The sequence below is a fragment of the Carcharhinus amblyrhynchos genome, chromosome 7 (genome assembly GCF_965287045.1).
Source record: "Carcharhinus amblyrhynchos chromosome 7, sCarAmb.v2.hapA, whole genome shotgun sequence".
In the NCBI taxonomy this organism is placed as follows: domain Eukaryota; kingdom Metazoa; phylum Chordata; class Chondrichthyes; order Carcharhiniformes; family Carcharhinidae; genus Carcharhinus; species Carcharhinus amblyrhynchos.
Window position 1 is genome coordinate 55,411,304 of NC_137330.1, and position 27,671 is coordinate 55,438,974.

Below are 27,671 nucleotides of genomic sequence, written 5' to 3' on the forward strand. Positions count from 1 at the left end.
CTTTTGCAGTGCAGTTTGATTAGGCAGGTGTCCAACATTCAGTGACTTTCAGTTTGCAAGCTGATCGAAACTGTTATTTCATAGAGCCTGCATGTCATGCTACAGCGCATAGTTTGTACAAGGTTTTCGATATCCGTTGTGAATTTTTTTTAGGATTGTGCACTATAAAAATGAGCTGTTTGGGTCAGCAAATCTGGATACCTTCATACGAGCTAGCTTTCAGCATGCTCTCATTCCAAACCCTTCAATAATTCTGGTTCTTGATCAACGATGAAATTCCCGTTCAAAATTTATTATTTCTGAGTCAACATTGATTTGTGGCCGAGAATCTTGCGCACCCTCCATATCCATAAACAATTTACTTATGTTAGCTTCCATTTTAATTTTTGTAATTGTCTTCTAAGTTGTATATTGCCCAGGTCAGCAATACAGAAGACTTCTATTAGCTTTTCATGTTAAACTTTCAGGTGATTGATGCTCCAACTTAGTTCTTTGAAAATGTTACTCTGTTCAAAAATTAATTTACACAATGCTTTCTTCTGTTGCTTTTAATAATCCTCTTTAAGTGTGTGCCCAAAACTGCATGCAGCACCTCACCTGTAACTACTGGTGAGGCTCAGTTCTTTCTCGCGTCTATATTTTTATGCCCTCTGGATACACAATCAAGGATTCTATGAAAGATCAACCTGAAACATTAACCCTGTTTCTCCCTTCTATAATTGGTGTCTGACCAGAGTATTTCCACCACGTTCTGTTTATATTTCAGATTTCCAGCAGCTACAATATTTTGATTTTTTTTTTAAGGATATGGTTTTCATCTTTAAAGATAACAATGCTAAATTAAAAATGCGTATTGTGCATAAATTCCTATTGACCAAAAAATGTTCTCTATATTGCAACCAGGGGTTGCAACTTAATTCTGTTCTGTTAACTTCTGTTTAATTCTGTTTCAGTTATCAAAGGTTCATTAGTTTATAGTAAAATGATGCATTCTGGCTTTTAAGTATCTTATTCTTATGAATTTTTTAACCATAACACTCTATGGATGGACTGGCTGCTGTGCATGTTTTTGATGCTTTGTTCCAACAAGTGTAAACAGAAGCAAGTCATATACAGTAAGATATAATGGGGGTTTAAAAAGAGAGAAATTGGACAGTGGTCGTAGCCATTATTTTTGACCTTACTACTGCAGCTTAGTCCTGAAAGAAATTAAGTACCATGGGTTTTGGACACTACTTTTGTAATTTCTCTTGCAGAGTACTACTATGGACATTTAGTTCTCCTTGCTGTTTGGGAAATGTATTTCTTTGAGCTGTTGTAATTTGAGTTACTTGATTTAATTTTGGTCTCTGCTTAATTGTTGATGTGAATGTGTGCTCTTCAGTTTTGTTGGGGGGGCATTGGGAATAAGCAGTAACTTGTTCTATTCTCTTAATATTTTGGCGAGAATTTTTTTTGACTTGCAATTCTTGTAGCCTTTCGAATAGGACCCAAGTGCCAAAGTAGATCTTCAGTTTGAGTAAGCGGTACGCTGAATTGAGAATTTGAGCAGCTTCCATTCCAGATAGACATTGTCTGATCCTTCTTTAAATTTGTTATTCCAACTGACAAGTTGCACTTCAGTAATCTTATTGAAATAACAGGATGGACCTAACCTAATGCACTGCCAAAGTGATTCTGAAAAAGAATCAAAAGAAACGTTTCTATGAAATATATTTTAGTTTCAGCAGCATATATTGCGAAACGACTGTACCAGGAGCAGAAACACTTGTATGAGAGAAAATTACAGCACAAGAACAGGCCCTTCGGCCCTCCAAGCCTGCACTGACCATGTTGCCTGACTGAACTAAAACCCCCTACCCTTCTGGGAACAGTAGTGACATTGTCACATAAGAACATAAGAAATAGGAGCAGGAGTAGGCCAACTAGCCCTTCGAGCCTGCCCCGCCATTCAGTAAGATCATGGCTGATCTGTCGTGGCTCAGTTCCACATTCCCGCCCTCTCCCCATAACCCTTAATCCCCTCTCTCATCAAAAACCCACCAACCCATGTCTTAAAAATATTTAGCGAGGCAGCGTCCACCACTTCAACGGGCAGAGAATTCCAGAGATTCACCACCCTTTGAGTGAAGAAGTTCCTCCTCAACTCCGTTCTAAACCGCCCCCCCCCCCCCCCCCCCCCCCCTTTATCTTGAGGCTATGCCCCCTAGTCCTACTATCCTTTCTGAGCGGGAAGAGTCTCTCCACCTCTATCCTATCCATCCTATTCATCATCTTATACGTCTCAATGAGATCTCCCCTCATTCTTCTAAACTCTAACGAGTACAAGCCTAATCTATTCAGCCTCTCATAGCTCAACCCCCTCAACTCCAGCATCAGCCTAGTAAACCTCCTCTGCACTCCCTCCAAGGCTAAAATATCCTTGCGTAAGTACGGCGCCCAAAACTGCACACAGTACTCCAGCTGCGGCCTCACCAATGCCCTATACAGCCACAGCAAGACCTCCCTACTTTTATATTCCCACTTATTCATTCCTGAACTGTAGATGAAATTGATGTATTTTTCAGACTTTTGGAACTTTTTTTTCCTGGTTCACCTGTTGCAATCGATGTACAAACTGGCTCTTATCTGACTATATTCTCTATCCCTAAAATGTACTGATCCCTAAGTATCGGTTCATGCACATTTTATTAATCAGATGCGAATGAATTTGGCATGGCTGCACTTATTGTTTACCCTGGTTTCCTCCTGAAGCTTCCAGTGAGATTCCATGGACTACTGTAGTCCATGTGATGGTACTTCCATGATGGAAATTACCAGAATTTTGGCAATCTGTTTATTTCCTTTTTAAAGTTAGAATTGAATCTGTTTCTATAGCAATTTTCAAGTTGTGCATTCCAAGTCATAATTAAATTCTCTTAGTTTCTTCCTTAGAATTTTTGCCAATTTCCTTGGACTATTATGTTCTTTGGTTACTGACCCTCATACCAGTGAAAACAGTTTCTTCCCAGTAAGGTTCAAAATATATTGGTGGTGGATAAATTCATCCTCAGCCTCGCTAGAAAGACTGTGACAAATTCAAGATGATATCTCCCCTGTACATATTACCTTAGAATATATTCATGTTTCTTCCAAGAAGGACAGAACGAGCGTAAGCATCTTGTTGAGAATTGAAAAGTAATGCGCTGTTTAACTAGAGAAGTAAATGTGGGAGGGACAGAATCTCAAATCTGATTACATGTGTCTCATTTCTGTTGGTCGGTTTCATTTTTTAATAGGACTAATTTTGTTTTCCTTGAGGTAGAGTTGTTTTATCAATGACAATTTAGGTCCTCTGGATCTGATGTGTTTCCTAGTCTATCTGAAACTACAAAAGGTTGATCCCAAAATTGATTCCCATTTTGATTGGGTAGCTGATTTCAATTCAAGTCTTGATAGGAATTGTACTTTGCTTCCCTTTACTAGAGAGGGAAAGAAATAGGTCATAATTCCTGTCCTGCCTCAATGCAGTGGTAAATTTGGGTGCTTCCTGAAGGGAAGTTATGCAAAGCTCCTATAGTTTTTTTTGATTTGGCTTTCCCAAGCCAAATTTATATGATGCCTGAGGCAGGAGGGCCATGCCTCGTGATCTGTGCCCACTCCAATCCCCGTAGTTGCTCTACACTGATGCATAGCATTCCACACCAAAGAGCACCATTTGGCAAATGGACTATCACTCTTGTAGAGTTGGGTTGACCATCAGAAGGAAAACCAGTGTCGTGCTAAGGACATTCAGTACTGATAATGCTGGCAGTTTGGCAATGTGGTGCTGAAGGTTGTTAGCTGCACATTATCTAAGCTGCACCATCATCAGTAATCTGTCACTTGATGCTGAAGTGAACATTCTTTGCAAAAGCTGCAGGTAAGAGTGGAGCAACAACATTCTGAGTGAGTGCATATTGTGTTGTGGGTTTACCCAACCTGTCTTCTGTAGTCGTGAGAGAATGAAACAGTTTCCAGTTTTTGCTGTATGCTCTGCATCTATTGGCAGGATAAGGTCATCAGCTCAGGCCCTGGAGCATGTTCATTGTTAAACCAATAATGTTACCACTGGCTTGACTGTATTCATTTGATGGATAATGACCATCTGTATGGTGAGGTCACAACCTCCTGAACATTCATACCTTTGCTACAGGGCCATCCACGGGTGAGATATAAAGATAGCAGATGTTGATGCAGAAAACTGACCTCTGAGACTGACAGGCTTTAAAAGTGGCAAGGATAAATGGAAAGCTCAGCTGGTCAGAGAGCCCAGTAAACCATGCATGGTCTCCACCCAGTTTCTTGCTCTGCAGCAGAGACTGCCATGTCAGACCAGGACCATTGAACCACAGCACTTGATGTTTTAACACCTTGGATCAGCATAACGCAAACAAGAGTACCTTATGGGATTTAAAGATGAGTTGCCAGATGGTGCTTTGTTGCTGGAATTTGGTTCCGATATCCTCAGGAGGATCGAGAGAAGGGATTCGCAAACTTGGACTGGACTTGTCCCATTTTAAACTCGACTAAACATGGTGTGGGTTATTGGTTGGTTGAGCAGGTATTCCTTTATCAGTTCAGATTATTAATTACCTACAATATTTAGTCTGACTTGTGTTGCAGTAAAAGCCAAATCTTGTTGTGAGATTCTTTTTGAATCATAACTGGGAATAGTTGTCTCTTCAGGGATCCTAACACTTAATAGAAGCAGATGATTTCTCTAATACATGTTGAGGAGAATAACAAAATAGAATCATAGAATGGCTTCCTTCAGTGCAAAAACTTTGGCCTGTTGTATCTGTGACATCTCTCTGCAGTAGCAATTGAGTGAAAGCCTTGCAAATTTTTTTCCCTTCAGGTCCAACTTTCTTTTGCAAGCCACAGTTAAATCTGCCTTCACCATCCTTCAAGGCAGTGCATCTCAGTTCATAATCACTTGCAAAAAACATTACTTTTGGTTCTTATGCCAGTTACCTTTTTAAATTTGTCCTTGGGTTCTTGACTGCCCTAGCATTGGGAACAGTTTCTTACAACTGTCAATCTGCTCATGATTTTTGAACGTTTCTTATCAAATCTTCAAGAAAACATCCTAGCTTGTCCAGTCCATCGACGTAACTGAGTCTCCTCAGCCCTGGAACAATTCTTAAATGTTTTTCTGCACTTTTTTTGTGCTTTCACATCCTTCCTAAAGGGCAGTGCCTGAAATTGAGCACCATAGTTGACGCTGACTATATTCTAACAGCACGTTGATTCTTGCTGTTGTACTTGCTGCTTGCATAAAACTGAGGATTTTGTACTCTTCAAATTTCTCAAACTGCTCTGCCTCTTATATGCATTCACCCCCAAAATGCATCATTCACATTTGCTGCCTTAAACTCCATCTACTGCGTGTAGATGAGACAAATATCAGCCCTGGTTGAATGGTGGAGCAGACTCGATGGGCCGAGAAGCCTAATTCTGCTCTTGCGTCTTGTGGTTTGCCCATTCCGTTAGCCTGTTCTGTCCTTTTTGAAGTCCATCTAGTATCCTCGTAACATTCCCAAGTTCGGTCATCTGTAAATTTTGAAATCCTGCCTTAGACACTACCAAGGAATCCCAATGTAACTCCTTCCTGAGTGGAAGGCGAAGAACCAACTTGCAGCATGCCTCAGGTATTTTACATGCGCATGGCTTGAGTGGGCACTGCACATGTAATCTGGCATTTCCTGCATCTTTAAGCCAGGGATGGGTCCATTGTGCTCACGCAAAAAGTGGGATCATGCAACTTTCAGTAGAACACCAAAACAAGAGCTCCAGGCAGAGGTCCATAGAGGATTTCCCAAATGGGAGAAGGAACATGGGGAGGTCCCAATTAAGATTTGCTTTTTGATCGATGATTGCCAAGCAGAAAGAGGACCTAGTTTACAGGGATTAAGTAATGGGCTCTTGGGGGGGAAAAAACCTCAGCTAACAAGTAACAAAATTGATTATGCAGTGGGCTGTTTCGTCAAAGGGGTACTTTTTCTGTTGGAGCAGTGGCCTTTTGCTCAGTGCGGTGCTGAACTTATTGTGCTTGTGAATTGGTGCGTAAGTGCAAATTCCAAAGGACTGGAGTCCTGCTTTGAATCACCTAAAAGTGGGCTATCGTGAGGCTGTTGGAGTTGAACGCTGGAATCCTTCTGAGTTTCAACATGTTTGTTTACCTGACACCTGGGTGGGTTGTCGAAAAATACATGAAATCTGTAGCTGCATCTGCCATTAACTATGCAATATGGTATGTTCAATCACATGTTACATGGGAATTAACAAGTGTTTTTAAAAAACTGACCTTGTACAGAAAAAGTATTTTATTTTTGGTTAAAACCATTGAATCTTGTGACTTCTTGGCAAGTGTTTTGATCTCTAATTTAAACAAAAGTTTACTTGATCCTAATTGGATCAAACCAAGAACTAGTTGTGGGGAGGTGGTGGGATTGATCCAAGGTCATGACATCCCAAGTTTAGGTCATGAAATATATGTCAAGAAAAAGGTCCTAGATATGTTATCAATTATCGTGGCCCAGCATTGATCTCTAGCATTCCATTAGTTACACATTGTCATCCTGAAAATACCCTTTTATCCTAACTGTCTTCCATCAGTTGATCAATTTTCTGTGTTAATATACTATCCCTAACACCATAGATCCATAGATTTTTGTGCAATACCTTGTATTACAATTATTGGTTTCCCTTTACCTGTCCCAATAGTTCACAACCTTTTTATGCAGATTACTACATCATCTTCAAACTTCTGCAGACGAGACCATAAACAGTTTAACTTTTTTAATTTTATGTACCCTGTAGCTGAGGAGTCAAACTTGTATATCAACAAATATTTTAAAACTATTCTTATAGTTCATGCACACTCAAATGCTTGTCATACCTACGCTTCTTTTCGATAACAACTTACATTTTGCAAAGATGTTCGCGGCATATTACATGTGAATAATGTCAATTATGACGCATATGGGTTTTTTTGGTCCGTTGATCTATTCTGCTTGTCACTGTCAAAAGAATTTGAATAAATTGTCAGACACAGTTTTGCTTTTACAACCAAGCAGTCAGCATGGGTTCAGGTATGCATTTTCAAATGCCTTGCAATTGCATCCTTTAGAAATGTATTTATAGTTCATTATAATGACATGTGAGGCTAACTAGGGATAATCTGTTTTTGTGCCTCTTGAGTGAGTGTTATGTTCGCAGTTCTCTAATCTTATGACTTTCCCCAGAATGTAAGGATTTTTGGAAGTTACTACCAGTGCATTCACTGCATAGCTACTTTCTTTAGTGTTCTGAGATGCATCCCAGTAGATCAAGGGACTTGCTGGCCTCTTTGTGCCTGCACATTCTTATGAGCTTGGGGGAAAAAGGGCCCTAGAGTATTTGGTAAGTATCTTCCAAAAGGTTTAATTTAAAGGTGTAAGTCCTGGCAGGAGAGTGCAAAGATGTGATGTGCTCCATGGGAAGCCGGGAACACTCCCGGAGCACAGGGCCAGCATGTGTGCAGGAAGCATTTCCAGCTGCAGCTCCTGGCAGCCTGGGTTTCGGAGCTGGGGCAGTGTGGAGCATCTGCGAGGCAAAGTGCATGGATCACACAGACAAATGGTCATAACGGAGGCTGAGCCTCCACTGGCAGGAAGGGAATGCATGACCACTAGGCAGAGCAAGTGGACAAAGCAGACAGTGCAGGAATCTCCTGTGGCTATTCCCCTGCAAAACAGATATCACTTTGGATGCCGTTGAGGGAAATGGTCTCTGAGGAAAAAGTAGCCACAGCCAAATTCTTTGCACCATGGTTGGTTCTCTGCACAGGGCAGGTAAAAAGTATGATGATCCAATAATAGGGGATTCCATTGCAAGGGGAATGGATAGATGTCTTTACAGCCACAAGTGAGATTCCTGGATGGTATTTGTCTCCCTGGTGCTAGGGTTAGGATATCTCAGAGCAGTTACAGGACGTCGTCAAGGGGTAGGGTGCACAGCCAACGGTTGTGGTACGTGTTGGTACAAATGACATAGGTAAAAGTGGGATAAAGTCCTAAAAGGAATATAGGGAGTTGGGTAGTAAATTGCAAAATAGGATCTGCAAAAGTAGTGAAAGCAGGACTAAAAATTGCAGGATATATTGGATGTGAGGGGGAAGGTTCTAGCTTCCTGGGTCGTAGGACCGGTTCTTGAAGAGGAGGAGCCAGTATGAAATGGCAGAGCATTTACTTGTTGGGAAGGGTTTAAAGTAAAATGCAGGATATCAAAACTTATGCAAGGAGCAGAGGGGGAATCGAGGACAAGAACAAACAGGAATAAGAAAAGTCTTGGACAGGGAATTCAAGGGCCAGAATCAAATGGTGCTATAGTGGAAAAATAATAGTGTGAATGGGGCAAGTGATGTTACGTGCAGAGCATTTGTTATAAAGTGAATGAATTATGGATACATGGTTGCAGGGGGACCAGGGATTGGAACTGAATATGCAGGATGTTCAGCACTTAGGACAAACAAAGGAAAAACAGTGGAGTTTCATTGATTTTAAATTAATGCAATAGTGAGGAAAAGTACTGGCTCCCAATGACATGGAATCTGAGTAGAGCTGAGAAACACTAGGAGCAAAAGCATTAGTGGGGGTTGTATATATGCCTAAACTGCAGTGGTGCTGTTGGGAACAAGAAATTGGAGCTGCCCTACATAAAGGAACATTTCTAATTTATAGGTGACTTTTAATCTTTTTAGATTGGGCAAATGAATCACTATTATAGATGAATTGCTGAATGTGCATAGGATGGTTTTCTGGGCCAATACATTGAGGAACCCACTAGAGAATATCCTAGATTTGGTATTGTGATTGCCTACTATTTCAATCTAGTTGAGATCCTTTGAGGATGAGTGATATAACATGATGAATTCTTCAAGATGGAGAGTAATGTCATTGCTTCTGAGACTAGGGTCCTGAATTTTAATAGGACAAGCTACGATGGTATGAGAAGCAATTAGGCTGTGATGGATTGAAAAACGTTTAAAGGAATTGATAGTGGATAGACAATGGCAAACATTCAAAAAGCATGTGGATGAACTGCAACAACTGTTTGTTCAAATCTGGCACCAAAGTAAAACCGAAAAGGTGGCTAAACCATAGTTTACAGGAGAAGTCAGATTGTTAGATCTAAGGAAGTGACATTCAAATTGGCTGGAAAGAAACAACAGACCTGAGGCCTGGGAGCAATTTAGAATTTGGCAAAGGAGGATTGAGGGATTTACAGCAGGGGAAGCTTCTGGGGAACATGAAAACTGGTTGAAAGTTTCTATAGATGTGTGAAGAGAGAAAGATTGGTTTCTTGATCCAGTTACCCAGTTTGCCTGGAATCCACTGAAGTTCACCTAGTACCTCAATAGATTCACAGCAGAAGCCATTTCCCTGGCTGTATACTTGGAACACCTGGATAACAAGGACACTTATGTCAGGCTCCTAATATATATTGACTATAGCTCAGTCTTTAACACCATTATCCCAAGCTTAACCCCCAACTCCGTGGGTTGGGGTTCAGTTCCCCCATCTGCAACTAGATCCTAGATGTCCTAAACCACAGTGCAATCAGTAAGGATAGGCAAGGATACTTTTTTATCCTCAACACCAATGCTTCGCATGACTGTCCTCAGCCATTACTGTTCTTGTTCACTTATTAGCCCAATTCCACTCCAACTCAGTTTAAGGTTGATGACACAACTAGTGGGTCAGATCTCCAAACAATGATGTGGAGGAATGGTGCGGGGATACAACTCCCCCAGTCAGTAAAACAAATGAGATAGTCATTGACTTCAGGAAGCGTAGTGGAGGACGTGCCACTGTCTACATCAATGAAGAAGTGGAAATGACAGAGCTTTAAGTTTCTAGGTCTGCAGATCATCATCAACCTGTCCTGATCTCTCCACACCGATTCTGTAGTTACGAAAGCCCACCAAACCTCTACTCAGACTAAGGAAATTCTGCATGTCAGCTACAACTCATCAATTTTTATAGATGCACTATAGAAACACCACGAAAGGATGCTATCACAGCTTGGTATGGCTCATGCTCTGACCAAGACTGCAAGAAACTACAAAGGGTTGTGAATGTAGCCCAATCCATCATGCAGACTAGCCTCTCATCCACTGATACTGTCTACAGTTCCTGCTGCCTTGGAAGAGCAGCCAGCATAATTGAGGACTCCATACAATCCCAACTTGCTGTCCTCCCCCTTTTTATAAGGAAAAAGATCTTCTTAAAAAGTCTGATCATGTACATCAGACTGAGTGGACCTACTATAAATTATGTTGATCTTTCTCTATATCCTATCTCTGACTAACACAATTCTGCACCCTCCTTTCCTTTCGTTTACTCTGGTTATGCTTTGTGTAACACAAGAAACAATACTTTTCACTGGATCACAGTACATGTGACAAATCCAAGATTGGTAATAGTAAATATTGGCTGTCGTAGTGAGAGGATTTGAGTATAGAGGCAAGGATGTCTTGCTCTAATTATACAGGGCTTAAGTAGTGATACTTGGAATATTGTGTGCAGTTTTGGTCATCTGAGGAAGGATGTTCTTGCTGTTGAGGGAGTGCAGCAAAAGTTTACCAGATTGATTCCTGGATTGGTGAGGCATGAGGAGAGATTGTATTAGTTTGAGTTATATGTGCTGGAGCTCAATGAAGTGGGGGGCGGGGGGGGGTGGAGATTTCATAACCTATAAAATTCTAACAGGACTAGACAAGATAGGTGCAGGAAGAATGATGATCTTATCCACAACCAGGGGCCATAATCTGAGGATATGGGGTGAAACCTGTAGGATTGAGATGAGGAAACTTTTTCACCTAAAGAGTTGTAAACATGCATGGTAAGCATAGCTGAGTTGTGAGCTCTTTAGAAAATAAACCCATCTTTCCCTTTTCAAGCTTATTGTCCTATCGTATTTGTGATCTTTAGACGTGGACATGTCTTGTGTGACAGTGCAAAGGATTTGCACTATCTAGCAAACAATTTTGAATGAAATCAGGCGTGATAAATCTCTGGGCTATTTGACCACCTTCACTAAATCTTAGGGTTCAGATCTTCCAAGTAGCAGTGATGACTATCAGATTACTGCTATCCTCACCTTGGCATGATGCAGCTGTTTATTTCTAATGGGGTGTTCTGAGCCTGGCTTTCACAGACTAACTGGAGCAGAGTAGAATTGGGCCATGCTTTTTTTGTTCTTGTGGCAATATGGGTGAATGGCAAGATTGGAGTGGAGAGCAATCACCCAGCTGCCTGACTAGGTTTAGATCTGTCTTGGGGAACTAACCAGGTAAATCCAAAGATGTGTGGGTTAGGTTGATGGGCCATGTTAAGAAATTGCCCCTTAGTGTCCAGGGATGCATAGGTTAGCGGGATTAGTGGGTATGATATGTAGGGATATGGGGGTAGGGCCTGGGTGGGATTGTATTCGGTGCAGACTCGATGGGCCTCTTTCTGCACTGGAGGGTTCTATTCTATTCTAAGTCTCATTGTCTGAGGTCTCCAACTGAGCTGGAGACTTTCATGGTAGGTATGGCTTGGGTGCAGGGGAATTATCAATCAAAAGTTGAAACATCCTGGGCTATTCCCATGGAGGTCCATGCATTACACCTACCCATGAATTGTGGGTTGTATGTCCAGTCTTGAGCTGGGCGCGGGATGATTTGGCACTGAGATGCAATGAGAAATGTGAAATTATTTGAGTCCTTTTTGAGCATAGATTAGCAACTTGTCAAGTTGGTATGCAAGGAATTAGGAAGGCAAATGAAAAGTTGACTTTTTATTGCAAAGGGATTGGAAATAATGGGTGAAGTCTTAACACAATTATACAGGTGTGTTCCCACCTGAAGTAACGTGCAGATTTTGTTTCTTTATCTGAGCAAGGATATTCTTGTCTTGGAGGGGTACAATGAAGGTTCACCAGACTTCCTCTTGGAATAAGGGGATTATTCTTGAGAAATTAAGTAGACTTGGTCTGAATTACCTAGCGTTTTAAAGGTGATCTACTGGAAACATAACAATTAAGTGTCTTGGTGGAGTAGATGTTGAGGACATGTCTTATCTTGGCTGCAATGTCTATAACATGGAGTCATGCCCGAATAAGAGTCAGCTTTTTGGACTGAGCTGCAAAAATGTCATCTTTGTGCATTATGGATCCTTGAAATTCTCTACTACAGTAAGATGTCTTTGAACATGTCAAAGCAGTTTAATACTTCTGGTACAAGATGTATGGAGATATTGCAAGAGGAGACAGATGAAGTGGAAGATCAGCTATGACCTTATGGAATAGTGGGAACAGGCTTATGTTGGGTTTGCCATGTATAAAGCATCATATCTGATTTTGTCTCTTGTTTGGAACAGACATTGAGAGTATATTGAAAGTCAGTAGCTTTAAAAAAAAAACCTGCAGGTGATACTTGGGTCAAGCAGCTGTGGAGAGAAGAACACTTTTAGATCATTGTTCTTCAGTTCTGACCAAACAGTCACTGATCTGAAACATTAAAACTGTTTTTATTTCTCTTCAGTTGCTGCTTGACCTGTCAAGTATTTATAAGACTTTGGTTATCTTTTAACATTTTCATTATCAATATTTAACTTTTTGTCAGTGGCTAAAATATTTCAGATCATTTTGTTTTTGCTTAGTATTGCTGTAACAAGCTAGTTCAGTGTTTAGTTAGTAACTCATTACAGCCTCATTTTTGATCTTGACAAATTATCTAATATTATGAATTAAATGAACAAGGAAGTTTACTTGTTTACAAGGGGTGGTTTCTCTATATCCAATTTAACCTTTAGTCTATTTCCACCTGAATAATGCATGTGCTCCAGCAGCAGCTTGGCATATTGAAAGCATCCTTACTACAGGTATTTAGTTACATTGATGTAATGCCACAGTGGCAATCTGCCTTTGCGTCACCTGTCTGTACAGTTAGTGTCGAAACCAAGCATGTTCTGTGCTGCATGACATTGGTCTATTCTGTACTTGCTAGTACAATGGCACTGACATAAACTGAATAGGTATTTACAATGTGCCAATCTTGCTTTAAATTTTTGCTGTTATTTGTATGGATCTGAATTTGAGTTGAGATGTACAGTAAGTTGATGCCTGCAAAGGTGGTAAATATTTTGGATGTTGCCATTCTATTTGCAATTACCTTGACTTTCTGGTATTGTCTATCCACATAATTATGCATCCACTGCCTTCATCTGAAAATAACTAACCAGTGCCCTCAACAGCTCCTTCATATCACGTAGAACTACTGCAAAAGATAAGGACCCTGGCAATAATACAGAAGCTTGTGTTCCAGAACTGGGCTGTTCCAGTATAGCCACAACACTGGCATCCACCCAGTAATGTGGAAAATTGCCCAAGTATGTCCTGTAACACAGCATGACAAACCTAACCTGACACTGAGCCATCAGTCTATCCTCTATCAGTAAAATGATGGAAGAAGCCATCAGTAGTGTTATTAGGTGGCATTTGCTTAGCAATAACCAGTTCAGTACCACCCAATTTGAGTCCCAGCAGGGTGTTCTGTCTCAGATCTCATTAGACAGGAAAATGATATGTTGGCCTTCATAGTGAAATGATCCAAGCACAGGAGCAGGGGTGTCGTGATGCAATTATACAAGGTCTTAGTGAGGCCACACCTGGAATACTGTGTACACTTTCAGTCCCCTTAACTGGGGAAGAATGTCCTTGCTCTAGAGGGATACAGCAAAGGTTTACAAGACTGATTCCTAAGATGGTAGGGCTGATGTAGGAAGAAGTTTTGAGTCAGGACTGTATTCACTGGAATTCAGAAGAATGGCGGGGGTAGAAATCTCAAATTTCTAACGGGACTGGATGGAGTAGATACAAGAAGGATGTTTGGTGGTGGTGCCCAGAACCAGAGGTCACAGTCTGAGGATACAAGGTAGACTGTTTAGGACACAGATGACGAAAAATTTCTTCACCCAGAGTGGTCAGCCTGTGGCATTCTCTACCATAGAAAGTAGAGGCGAAAACATTGTTTTCAAGTAGCAGTTAGACATACGCTTAAAGCAAAGGATATGTGGGGGAAGGTGGGATCAGGCTTTTGAGTTGGATTATCAGCCATGGTCATTAATGGTGGAGCAAGCGTGAAGGGCCAAATGGCTGTCTCCTCCTGTTTTTCTATGCTTTCTTATTACAGTCTTAATTCAGTGGGCAAAAGAGCTGAATTCCAGATGTGAAGTGAGTCATTTTGCCGTTGGCTTTAAGGCAACATTTAGCAAGTGTGGTTTTTAGGAGAATCTGGGATCAGTGGGAACCACCTTCAGCTGCTTCATCAGTGACCTACCTTCCATGAAACCAAAAAATGATGTTAGCTTAAATGTTCACTGTTCAGGACTACTTTGAAGCAGTCCATGTGGCAAGATTTGGACAATATCCAGGCTTGGGCTGACATAGAGCAAGCAACAGTCACATCTCAGAAGTCCTAGGTGATGCTGATTTTTCAATGAGATTCTGACTATTGCCCCATGACATTCAGTGGCATTACTATCACTGAATCACGCACTCTATCAATGTTCTACCATTGACCAGAAATTGAACTGGTTTAGGTACGATACTGTAGTTACAATAACAGTAAGAAGTCTCAACACAAGCTTGAAGTCAAACAGGTTTATTTGGTGCTTCCAAATAAATCTTAGAAATCATTAAGACACCCAACAGTACAGAAAGAGGCCATTGGGTCTGCAATCACAATCCCACTCAAGCCCTATCCCTATCATACATATCTTGCCTACTAATCTTCTAGCCTATGCATCTACGGTCAGTTCAGCATGGCCAATCAACCTAACCAGCAAATCTTTGGACTGTGGGAGGAAATTGGAGCATCTGGAGGAAACCCATTGCAGACACAATGTGCAAACTCCACACAGTGACCCAAGCCGGGGATAGGACCCAGGTCCCTGGAGCTGTGAAACAGCAGTGCTAACCACTATGCTACCGTGCTGCCCAAAAGCTGGTCCCACTGACCTGTTATACTCTAACCTGGTGTTGAGAGACTACTTACTGTGCTTACCCCAGTCTCATGCCGGCATCTTTGCATGGTTACAATAATAGGTCAGAGGCTAGGAATCCCGTGGTGAGTATCTCTCTTGCTGACTCCGCAGTGCCTGCCCACCATCCACAAGATGCAAGTCAGGTGTATAGGGGAGTAGTCTCATTTGCCTAAATGAGTGCAGCTCCAATAACATTCAAAAAGCTTGACACTTTCCAGGATAAAGCAGACTGCTTGATTGATGACATATCCACAAACATCCACTCCGTTTGCCGCCAACACATGGTAGCAGTAGCCTGCATGGGTTTACATCTGCAAAATGCACTACAGGAACCCCCCATATTGACACCCTTCACACTTGTGGAACTCCCTCCCTACCAACACGGAATGTACCTATATCTCATGGACAGCTTACCCCACCACCCTTCTTGAGGGCAAATATGGATGGGCAATGAATGCTGGCCTAGGCAGTGATACCCACATCCTGTGAATCAACTAAAACAAGCACTTTGCAACCACTATAGTGTTTTCACAGCATGCTCCTTATTTTTGTAGGCAAATGTGGTATCCCATTTTATGCACAGGCACAGTGGCAACATTTTTCAAAGTCAGTCAGTGGCAGAATGAACTCCATTTTAAATAGCATTTCACAATTTTTTTGTGACCAACTTTTGTCTCCAATATCTAAACTATATAGTTGAAGTTTAAGTATCTTAGACCACTTGGAATTTGTTCATGCTCTTCTACTGTAAATTAATACTTCAAATGAAATTTATTTGTGCATATACATTGTAACTCCCTTTTTAAAGTTTGAAGTTTATCAGTGCCACAACAAGACTTGCATTAACTGCAATGAAGTCACTGAAAATCCCCTAGTCACCACACTCCAGCACTTGTTAGGGTACACAAGGAATTAAGCATGGCCAATGCACCTAACAAGGGCACATCTTTCAGATTGTGGAAAGAAACCAGAGCACCTGGTGGCAACCCATGTAGACATGGGGACAACATGCAGACTCCACACAGTGACCCAAGCCACAATTGAAAATACAAATGTAGTGGAGGCTTTAGCACCATCACTTTGGGTTGGTGAGAGGAGGAAAAACTTCAACAAATGAGCCCATTGAACGTCAGTCTTTTTTTTCCTCCTCCAGCCAAAACCTATAGCAAATACTGAATTGTCATTTGTTACATCAACGTTTATCCATATGCCTCTTTAAACCACCCTTAACTAAAGTAACAGAAGAAACTCTTGGCTCTTGCTTCTACAGTGTTTCAACTCAAATATACAACAGTCACTGAGTACCAGCAGGCAGTCTGAGACCTGCTCTGTCTTGGGTCCAACTGGAAAATCACCTTTTTCTGAGAGAGCAACAAGAGCCAAGCAAAATATAAATCTGTTGCCAAGCCTTCAGTTTTGGTGAGGTTGTTGAATATTGCTCACAACTTGATTACGCTCTTTTTTTTCTGGGTGGTGCAGTGGTTAGCATTTGCTGCCTCACATCCCCAGGGACCCAGGTTCAATTTTGGTCTTGGGTGACTATGTGGAATCTACATAGTTCTCCCCATGTCTGGCTGGGTTTCCTCTGGCTTCTTCCCACAGTCCAAAAGACGTGCTGGTTGGGCGCATTCTCGTGTACCCGAATGGATGCTGGTGTGGCAACTATGGGATTTCCTCAGTAACTTTGTAATGTTGATGTAACCTTACTTGTGACTAATAAATTTAACTTTCGTTAGCTCATAAGCTGCACAGCACTGCACTTGTGTTTGTAAAAACAGATTACTGGTTTGGCTTCATTTTATGTTTTGATGCATTTAGCTAATTAACTTGAATAACTGATCCACACTTAATTATAGGAACAGCACCCACTTTATTCAAAACAACTAAAAGTAAATATATTAAAATCTTTCATTTCAGCAAAATTCATTAAAAAAATGGAGAAAAGGGTTTTGTATCCTTCTAAATTTTGGCTTCTCTCTGGCTGTTTTCTTTAATGAAGTTAACTGTAATGGAACAATGAACTGGCCAGATTTCAAATATTAACCCTTTGCTACTGAAGAGCTTCAAGCAATTTTTTCTTTCGGCACATATGCCTTCCAATTGCTATAGTTCTGAAATCTACATCTTTTATTACGAAAGACTAAACTGAACAGAGACTTGGATAACCTGATCATGTTTCCACTGGCAGAGAGAGGGAAATATGTAAATATCATTACATCTAATTAGGTATTCAGGAGAATTATTTTTTAACCCAGAGTGCTGCAGTCTGCATGGAGTTGGTGAGGTTTGAACACGTTTAAGGGAAAGCTAGGTAAATACATGAAGAAAATAAAGGATGAGATGAAGTAAGGCTGTATGGAGCAGGCACCGCAATCCCAATCTTTATCCCTACAGTGCAGAAGGAGGCAAATTAGCACATCAAATCTCCACCAACCGCAATTTTATCCAGGCCCTATTCCTGTAACCCCACATTTATCCTGCTAATCCCCCGACATTAGGGTCAATTTAGCATGGCCAGTCAACCTAATCTGCACATCTTTTGGACTGAGAGGAAACTAGACACCTGGAGGGAATGCACAAACTCTACACGGACAGTGACTCTCAGCTGGAATTGAACTCGGGTCCCTGATGCTGAGTCAGCAGGGCTGTCTGCTGTGCCGTCCCTTGGGCCAAGTGGCTTTTTTCCATATCTGTAACTTTGTTTTTCTAGCTACAATGCAGTTGACCTTTGGCAGAAAAAATAACTGAAAAGATGAATAAAAATGTCTAATCCTCAAATGGAGGCTGGTTCAGCCTGTGTTTTAATACTTCTAACCTGGGAAGTGCTGCAGCAATTGACAGTGCCATGGAAGTTTTAAAACTACCACTATGTCCAAGCTTTGTCAGCTTTTTGGTATTTTTCAGAAATTTCTGATCAAAAGAAATTAGTTTTTGATGAGAAGCAAAGATTACTTTGACAAAATCTGCAATTAAAGCACTAACATTTAATAGTTGGATGGGGGGCTTCACGCAGGTTTGCCACTAATTATGAGAACTTGGCCAACAAACCATACATGCTAAAGAATTTCTTCCTTTGCACATGGATTTTTTTGGACCACTTCATCTCCCAAAAGTTGCATACTGTATGGGACCTAAGGGTCTTTATTTTAATTCTGCAAGGAAACATTGAGTAACATTCTAAGTGTGTGGTGCTGCTTGGCACATAACTGACAAGCTTTGAAAATTAGGAGGATGAACTTCTCTCTGAACATGAAGTGATATCCTGTTGTATTTCATGTTTGTAACCTTTTTGTACTTAGTTCTGAGGCTGTAACTAAAGTTTTGGCCTAAAATTATCTTTCTAAAATGTACTGGCTTTTAATCCATTGCAGTATTCTTTGGAGAAAGTGTTTTGTTTATAGAGCCTATGTTATAGAACCAAACATGCTTATCAAGAAAATGGCATTAGACCTTGTTGCACCATGTACGACGGGGGCTGTTCACAAGAATAATGTGCCTTCAAGGGATGCTGCCATGTGCTTTCAATGATTGAATAGATCTTACATTTATATTTGGGAGAAATGGAGAATCTGTTCCACAAGTAGGCTTGTCTTGCCACTGATACTTAATGAAGTAATAGCTAGCATTTTTAAAATGTCTGGAAAATTTTGACTGTCCAAGTGTACTGGATTATAATGGCGCAGTAAAAGTGTATGTGGTAGTTGTAGTACATGCCTACGAAACAAACATCCATACGGTGTTTTCCATAATCATAATTTTTCCTTTTAATTCCTGACACCTCTTACCAGTGCCCCTCCCCATCCCAATTAAATCCTTTTTTATTTGCAGACAATCCAGTATGTTTGTTTCTGTGCCTTTAGGTGTAATTAAACTCATCCTTTTATTTGAGGAACAAGAAATTCTCCCATGTTGCTTCAGTCAATGCCACCAAATGAAAACTGGCAATTGTTGGGTTACAAACTAATAGTTTTAATTACCCCTTTCTGATTCGGTATTTAATTTTGCCTCATTATGAAATGTTTTCAAACATTTGGTACCAAAACTGTTAAGTGATGCAAGCTATTGCTGTTGAAGGGCTGCCACTTCTAATAAGACACAGAAGATCACAAATTAATTGAGTAACTTTATTGTTTGCACTCCTTGAGATGGTGGGAAGTCTTTCGACTACTTTCTATAATGTGGTTAAAGTATATGTTGTAACTTAAATATTTTTCTCGGGTTTATTTTCCAGAGTCATCAACTCTGCCAGTTAATGGTTCCACGTACTCTGACATCTTGCAGGTGCAGCAAAAACACTGAACAATCCTGTGAAAGATTCTTGGGAGAAACTTTATCAAGAATTGCTAAATAGTGATTAGGAGTGGGAGCCTTGGACAACTTCCTTCCCTTTTTATATTGATGTGACACTAGTTAACAAACAAGTAGGCTTACATTAATACTGCAGTGAAGTGACTGTGGAAATCCCCTTTTATCCATGAATTCTAATGTCCCCATTGGTGTACTGGCTGAGTATAAAAAGGTTAATGCTTTCTCTGCAGCTGTCGTACCAATATAATGGAAATTCCTACTGGGAACATTTTCATCTGATTTTCATTTAATTTTTTCTCCTCAGTGGCCCATCTGAAGAATGCTAGATTACAATGACTATGCTTGGAAGTATTTTTGTGGATAAATATAATCTCAGACTGAGTTTCTGTAAGGAAATATTGGATCTTTGTTATCCAGTGGCTGCCAAAGAGGCATGTAAATTTTGATTTTTGGCCATGCACTAGCCTGTAGTCATAGTTGCATATTTTCTATACGTTTCCTCAAACAAAATTGCTGAAACTATCCCTTTAGCTAATTTTCACTAAGTTATTCATAGATATCTAAGGCCATTGCTTCCATTATTAGTGGGATCCCCTTTTAACCTAGTTCAATTTTTAGGTTGTGTGGCATATACAGATGAAAATTGGTAAGGGGGTGATGGTGCACTTGCAAAATGTCAGAGAAAAGAAATAATACAATAAACAAAAATCCATGTTAAGTGACAAACCAGCTAAATTGTGCATAAAAGCTGAGGATAAAATTGCATTGCTTTGACTCAAATGATTTTCTGCACTTAGAATTCTATAAAATAAAGTCTTCAGTTTTTAGATTTCTCAACGCCTGCATTCTGTTTAAGCTGAGAGTTCTTAGAGCCTGAGGTACATTTCCAATTCCTGCCTTCTGGCCACAAATTAATTTCTTCAGAGTCTGTGCCTTTTTACTATTGTACGGAAATGTGCTTCCTTTCATGACGCACTCATGTTAACACTAGGACCAAATTTTACTGTTGTAAAACATTGCAAAACTTCTAAAACTGAATGTTTGAGGCTTAGTTCAGGAACCTTTGCTTCTGTTTTAGTGGTGCAGAGTTCACTTGAACATTTATTGTTTTATGAATGACATGAATGCATATCATCAGTACTTTTAAGGGGGCAACGCATCATAGCTTTTATATATAAAGGCAAAATAATGCCAGAAAATGCTGGAAGCACTCGGATGAGACAATGTCTGTGGTGAACGAAATAGTGAACATTTCAGGCTGATGATGTTTATTGAAACTGGAAAAAGTTACAGATCTGAGTGCAAGTGGCGTGGAGAATTTAAAAAGAAACTCAACCAAAAGCTCATGGTTCTACTCATGGACTGCCTGGGGGTGTGCCACAGAAGAGTGACCGCAATCTGCATTTTGTTTCCTTTTAATGTAGTGGAGACAACAGTGATCAGTAGAAGTATAAACATTGAACCTAGTATAGATTATCACTCTGCTCTTTTTGTGAAATATTTTGTTCCAGCCTACCCTGATTTTCTTTTTTTCTCCCCTATCCCTTGCCTTTTTCTAGTACATGGACTTTCCTGGTCTGTCCCCAAACTGAAAAGTCTAATCAACTGTTTCCAACTTCCTCATCTTCGTTGTCCCTTTTCCCTTTTGCTTTCTCTGTTTTACTGACGGAATATCTCCCATCTGTGCCCAACAACTCCCAAAGGTACCTTCACTGCACGTAGTAATGTTGAAAACAGAGGCAGGAATGGGCCATTCAACCCTTTTGAGCCTGCTCCACCATTCATTATGATCATGGTTAATCATATTCAATATCCTGATCCCCTTAGCCCCAAGAGCTATATCCAGTTTCTTGAAATCATCTGACAATGTTTTGGTCAACTAATTACTATGGTAGTGAATTCCCCACACATACTACTCTGTGGGTGAAGAAATTTCTTCTCAACTTGGTTCTAAAAAAGTTTACTCCACATCCTCAAAACTATGACCCCTGGTTCTGAACTCTTTCCCTCCTCCCCACCATCCGTTGAACATTCTGAATCTACCCTGCCTAACCCTGTTAGAATTTTATTAGAGATTCTTCCCACCCCCCCACAAAAAAAAACATTTATCCAAACTCCAGTGAATGAATATAATCCTAACAGACTTAGTCACTTCTTATGACTGACCTGCTATCCTGGGAATCAGCCTGGTAAACCTTTGCAGTATTCCCTCTATAACAACGACATCCTTCCTCACAAAGGATACCAAAACTGTGCACAATATTCAAGATGTGACTTCACCAACGCCCTGTCCAATTAGAGCAAAACATACCTATACTGAAATCATCTTGCTGTGAAGGCCTACGTACCATTTGCCGCCTTTACTGCCTGCTGTACCTGCATGCTTGCTTTCGGTGACTGATGCATGAGGTCTTGTTCACCTCAATTTATACCCATTCAAGTAATGTCTCCTGTTGCTACCAAAGTGAATTCCTCACATTTTTCCACATTATGCTGCATCTGCCATGCACATGCCCACACGCTAAGCCTGCCCAAATCACACTAAAGCATCTCAGCATCCTCCTCACAGCTCACCCTCCCACCCAACTTTGTACCATCTGCAAATTTGGAGATATACATTCAGTTCCCTTTTCCAAATCATTAATATAATAATGTGAACAGTTGGGGTCCTAGCACCAATCCGTGCAGAACCTCATTAGGCACCAACTGCCAAGCAGAAAAAGACTCAGTCCAACACTTTGCCTTCTATCCATCTTGAGATATTACCTGCAATCCCATGTGTTTTAACTTGGTCTGTTATTTGAAACCTTGTTGAAAGCCTTCTGGAAGTCTAAATAAACCATATCAACTGGTTCTCAGTTAGCTCGACTAGTAACATCCTCAAAATTCCGATAAATTTGGGCACAATTTCCCTTTTTGTAAATCTGTGCTGACTTTGATTATACCACTGCCTTTCGAATGCCGATTAATGACTACAGTCTACTATCCCAGTACCAACATTGGGCTCACTGGTGTATGGATCTCTGTTTTCTTTCTAGCTCCCTTTTATGAATAGCGGGCTTACGCTAGCTGCTCTTCAGTCTGTAGGAACTGTTCCAGAGTCCAAAGAATTTTGGAAAATAACCACAAATGGATGTACTATTTCCAGGGCCACTTCCTTAGTACTCTGGGGTGAAGATTCAGGACCTGGAGATGTATCCACCTTCAATCCCATCAATTTCTGCAAAAGTTTCCCTACTAAAGCTGATTTTCCTTCAGATCCTCACCAAAAACATGTTTCTCTCTGCACATCCTTTGTGAAGACTGAAGCAAAGTATAAATATAATTTCTCAGGCATTTCTTTATTCCGTTATTCTCTTATTCTGATTAAGGGGCCTACATTTGTTTTTGTCAGTCTTTTTTCTCTTTATAAACTTTTACAATCAGTTTTTATGTTCTTCACTAGCTTACTTTCATACTCCTTTTTCCCTCAATCAATCCCTTGGTCCTCCTTTGAATTTTAAACTGCTCCCAATCCTCAGGCATATTGCTGTTGTGTTGATTTATATGCTTCTTCCTCGAATCGAATCTGATGCTATCTCTAATTTCCCTTTGTAAGCCATGGTTTGGCCATAATTCCCTTGCCACTCTTGCATCAAACAGGAATGAATAACTTCTGGAGGTCACTTATTCGTTCTAATTCTTGCCATTACCTGTCCACTGTCTTTCTTTTCAGTAATGTTTTCCAGTCCATCATGGCCAATTCATGCCTCATACTGTCATAGTTTTATTGAGATTCAGGACCCTGGTCTCAACTACATCATTATCCACCCTGACACAGAATTCTACCATATTATGATCACTTGTCCCCAAGGGTTCCACATAACTCTATTGCCAACTAATCCTTTCTCATTGCACAACACCCAGCCCAAGATGGCCTGCTCCTTTGATTGCTCAACATATTACTCCAGAAAACCATCCCATATGCACTCCCAGAAATTCCTCCTCCATTGTACTGACTAATTTGACTCCCACTCTATCTGCAAATTTAAAGTCGTCCATAATCAGATGTTCCTTTTTAACGCATGCATCTCTGATTTCCTGTCAAATGCTTCCCAACATTACTGCTGCAGTTTGGTGGTCTGTATACCACTCCCACCAATGTCTTTTGCCCCTTGTTTATTAACTCAATACATACAGATTCTAGAGTCAATGCTAATATCGTTCCTCATATTGTATCAATATCATCTTTAATCAACAATGCAACTCTACCATCTCTTCCTTCCCATCTGTCCTTCTGAAACACTATTCCCATCCTTTTTCACTTTGGAGTCCCATCTCTATTGCCAATTATAACATACACTTTTGCAACTAATTCATCCTTTTTCATTTCGAATGTGCTGAACATTCAGTTACAAAACCTTTTTAAGATGAGCACTTTTTTAACATTTTTCTTACTCCTTATCTGACTTTTTGGCCTTGATTTCTTTCTCTATCACTTAATCTCCTTTTACTGTCTTTTCCTCTCTCAATTCCTCCTGCTTTTGAATCCCTGCAGAGATTCCCATCCCCCTGCCATATTAGTTTTAAACCCTCCCCAACCACTTGAGCAAGTATCATCCCCACCCCCACGTGCTCCTAACCTGCTTGTAAGGGACCCTATTTTTCCACTTATTGTCAGAACAGATGTGACTTTATGCCATCTTCAATACCAGTGTTTCCAATGAATTTTACCCCTCCACCTTATCCACCTCACTTACTTACATTTCTACCCTCACCTCTACCCCTCTGTCTTCCCCACATACTACATCATTTTCTTGCACTAGCAATGCCATAACCAAACAAAGCAATCTTCATTCCAAAGAGACCATTGGTCTTTAAACATTCCTTCAGAAAGTACGAATAAGTTGTTCGACCTTGATGAGGTGTACTCTAAGCTCTCCCCTCTTGGAAATTGATTTATCCCTTTTGCGAATTTCTAACCAACTTGCAAGTAGAACTCCCAGATTTCCAGTTATTTTTATTCTCTGCTCCATTCCCAGTTTGTCATCCTCCTTCAGCTGTTCTAATGAAGCTCAATGCGAGTTTGGAATATGACCCCCTCCGGGCATTTCGCAGCTGAAAACAGGACCAGAGTTTGACTTTATTGAGGCTATTCAAGGAGAACAGGGAAGTGGAGAACTAGGTGATCCCACTGAATAATGGAGCAGACTTGATAGGCTGCATGTCTGATCTCATCGCCTATGTGTTATGGTCATAGTTGTTTCACAGTATGTGATTGTAGGTGTTTGTCAAAGCTGAAGAACCACTCCAGTCATCCACCAAGTTGTCTTTTGCTTGTTTGGTACCTCCAGCAGTGACGTGCTCTTCTAAATGACGGACCAGTCTTCTCAAGAGCCCCTCAACGAGGCTCGCCATATTCTTCCATTAAACATCAAAAAATTTCAGACAGCACTGTCAGAATGACTTGTGGTTTTTTTAGAGAAGGTACTGGTGATACAATACTCAAATGATGTGTTCCTCTGTAGAGTGCTAATTCCATTCTTTGCAGTTTTTTAGTAGCAGTAATCTTTGTTCTGTCTCCAGTCACATTTCTTGAAAGTGATGATGTAAGACTGAGCCTAATACTTTTAACATATCAGTGTTTCAAACTTTGACAAAATTTGATTTTTGGTAACCTTGCAGAGATTTTTTTTTGGTGGGGGGAGCAATTCTGAAGGAATACAGATGCAAATTAATACAGAAGTCTTGAGTTAATACACTTTGGAGGTAAAACAAATATAGGAGTATTCCCTCAAAGCAGCATGCTGAAGGCTGTGATTGAACCACCACCTTGAAGCATGGAATGTTTTACTGCACTGAGGGGTTAAGGTAAAAGCCATCCTCTTGAGGCTAAAATTTGATTATTTGAAGCATAGGAAGTTACAGGACTATAAATGCAGTAATGGCATTAGTTTTAAACTGTTCTAGCTGAAAGTCATTGGGCTGAATTGCCTCCTTCTGTGGTATCAGGTTTTATGGAATCTGAAATAAAATGCTGGAAAATCTCTGCCGATTGGGCGGCATCCGTGGAGTGAGAAACAGTTAACAGTTTGTATGACTCGGAATCTAAGTGATTCAGCCAACCTCTCAAATTCTGTCATGTCAATAAATAATGTGCTTTGGCACAGTGATTTGTGCCATCTGATATAGAAATGAGCACAGGAAATTGAATTTTAAATGGCTTGTGGACAAAAATAATTCTGCAGCAGTACAATAACTTGTTAGTTCTAGTGAAAGGTTTTTAAAAACAACCACAAGATGTTGATCCAATCAAGATTTACTTTTCTGCTTTTAATAGTTCAGTTGGTTATAATGGTCAGCTTTACCTCATTTGAGGAAAATCTGAACTTTGACACTTCCCTTAACAAGAGAAAGTGTTAATGCTAATGATTTAACTGATATAATGACCATCTGTTCAATAACAGTGATTTGGACAGACATTTAGTCAATTTTTGAAGTGTTTATTGTTTTCAAATCTTAAACTGCAATATAACTTCAAACTTTGCAATAGATTCATATATTTTACATGTAAGTTTGCTTTAATGTGGGTTTAACCAATACCTGGTTCTGGCACTTAACCCTATGGATTTCATGTTTACACATAAAGAGCATATTGTTAGCACCATTAAAGTAAGGGCGTTTTTGTTACCAGTTAGAAAAGGAAACTGCGGTGACAGAATTTCCTGTTCTACATTGCTGTTGAAGCTTTAAGGTAGCCTGAATCACATTTGATCTACAGTTTGCAAGTGCACTTTAATAAATATTTGTTAGTTTTATATTTTATGAAATTGAGTCTAATAGGTTAAGCTATTGTTGCATCAGTAAACAATTTGTTCAGTTTCTGTAATCTTATCCATAGTTTCAAATTGCTCTTTTACTAGTAAAAGTTAGCAATCCTAGAGATGCCATTGGCTACCCCTTGTTTCAAGGATGTTGACTACAAATTTCTGCAATTGTGCAAGCTAATTTTTGACCCACAATCTTTTTGGCACATGGGACAGGATGTCCCAGAAGGCAATGGGATCAAAGTGGCAGATTTGCTTCCTCCTTATTTCCTCTTCCTTTTCCTTTTGCTATGCTTCATTTAAGACATTGTGACTCAAAGTGAGGTGCAGCATGATGGATGAGTTGTCTCCATTCTGAATGAATGATTTTTGGTAGGGAGCTCCTCCAGTTATTAAGGTAGCATGCTTCAAAGAAAGTTCGAGTGTCTTTGAAATGTTTTCTTTGTCACGTTTCCTTGGTTCTCTCCTGGCGTGTTGGCCGTTTGAGAATTGAAACAGGGCCTGGCTGGTGAGATTGTTTTCAGCTATCCAGACAGTGTCCAATCCATCTAAGTTGATTTTTCAGCACTTTCACTCATTTCTTGCCGCCAGCTCCAAAACAAAGACACTGTTCAATAGATTCAATGGGAGGACCAGAGGATGTGGTGGAGACATTGCTGATGGAATTTCTTCACTTTTGTGCTCTCACTACAAGGAATATTTTGAAAACAGTTCTGTACATTACAACTTCAGTTGACATGCAGAAGTCTTTGGCAAACACTCTGCCATTGTTTGTACAAGGCTGAGCTGGTGCAATGAAGACTTCCAGGTGCTGTCAACATTTATCTTGTATTTGTCTGGCAACAAAGATCCTGTTGATGACACTTGAGCCTGAGTCTGGAATGGCAGATTTTATTTGATTCCACTATTCTGAATTGAGTTCGATTTTTTTTTCAGGAATGGTCACAAGCTGCACTTGGACTTTCTTTGATCAGGCTGTTTTGGGGCTAAGATGTTCATGATCTTCCTCTTGAAACTTTTGAGCCTTGGTGTTTTGGTGCTAGGTCAAATTTCATCAGTCATCCACATGGATTGAGTAATAAGACTCACTTAGATCTTTGACCCAAGAGGTGCTAATCCTTTGATCTAGGATGCCTTCACGTTTTATGTCTGCCATTTTGGTGAAAAGGTGTTTGAGGCCATTCTGAGCACTGTTAGCAGGGCAACACCATTTGTATTGGCTTTCCCACTCCATTTTTCTGCAACGGTTGCACTCTGGAGAATGAAAAGCCAACCCTGGAAGGATGATTTTGCTCTTTGGAGGACAGTGAGGACTTCCAAGGTCAAAATATAACTTTCCTTTAATATCTTTGAGTCAAGGGTCTGGGCGTAAGCAATGATAACAGTTGCATGTGGTTAACAAAGAACAACCCAGCATGGGAAACAGGCCCTTCGGCCCAACAAGCCCACGCCGCCATCTTAA

General features: G+C 40.4%; 1 protein-coding gene across 4 annotated transcripts in view; it reads left to right on the plus strand.

The window, feature by feature from the left end:
• Positions 1-27,671, plus strand: part of ccm2 (CCM2 scaffold protein) — an 81,383-nt gene that overhangs the window by 9,873 nt on the left and 43,839 nt on the right. The gene's annotated exons all lie outside the window — the stretch shown is intronic.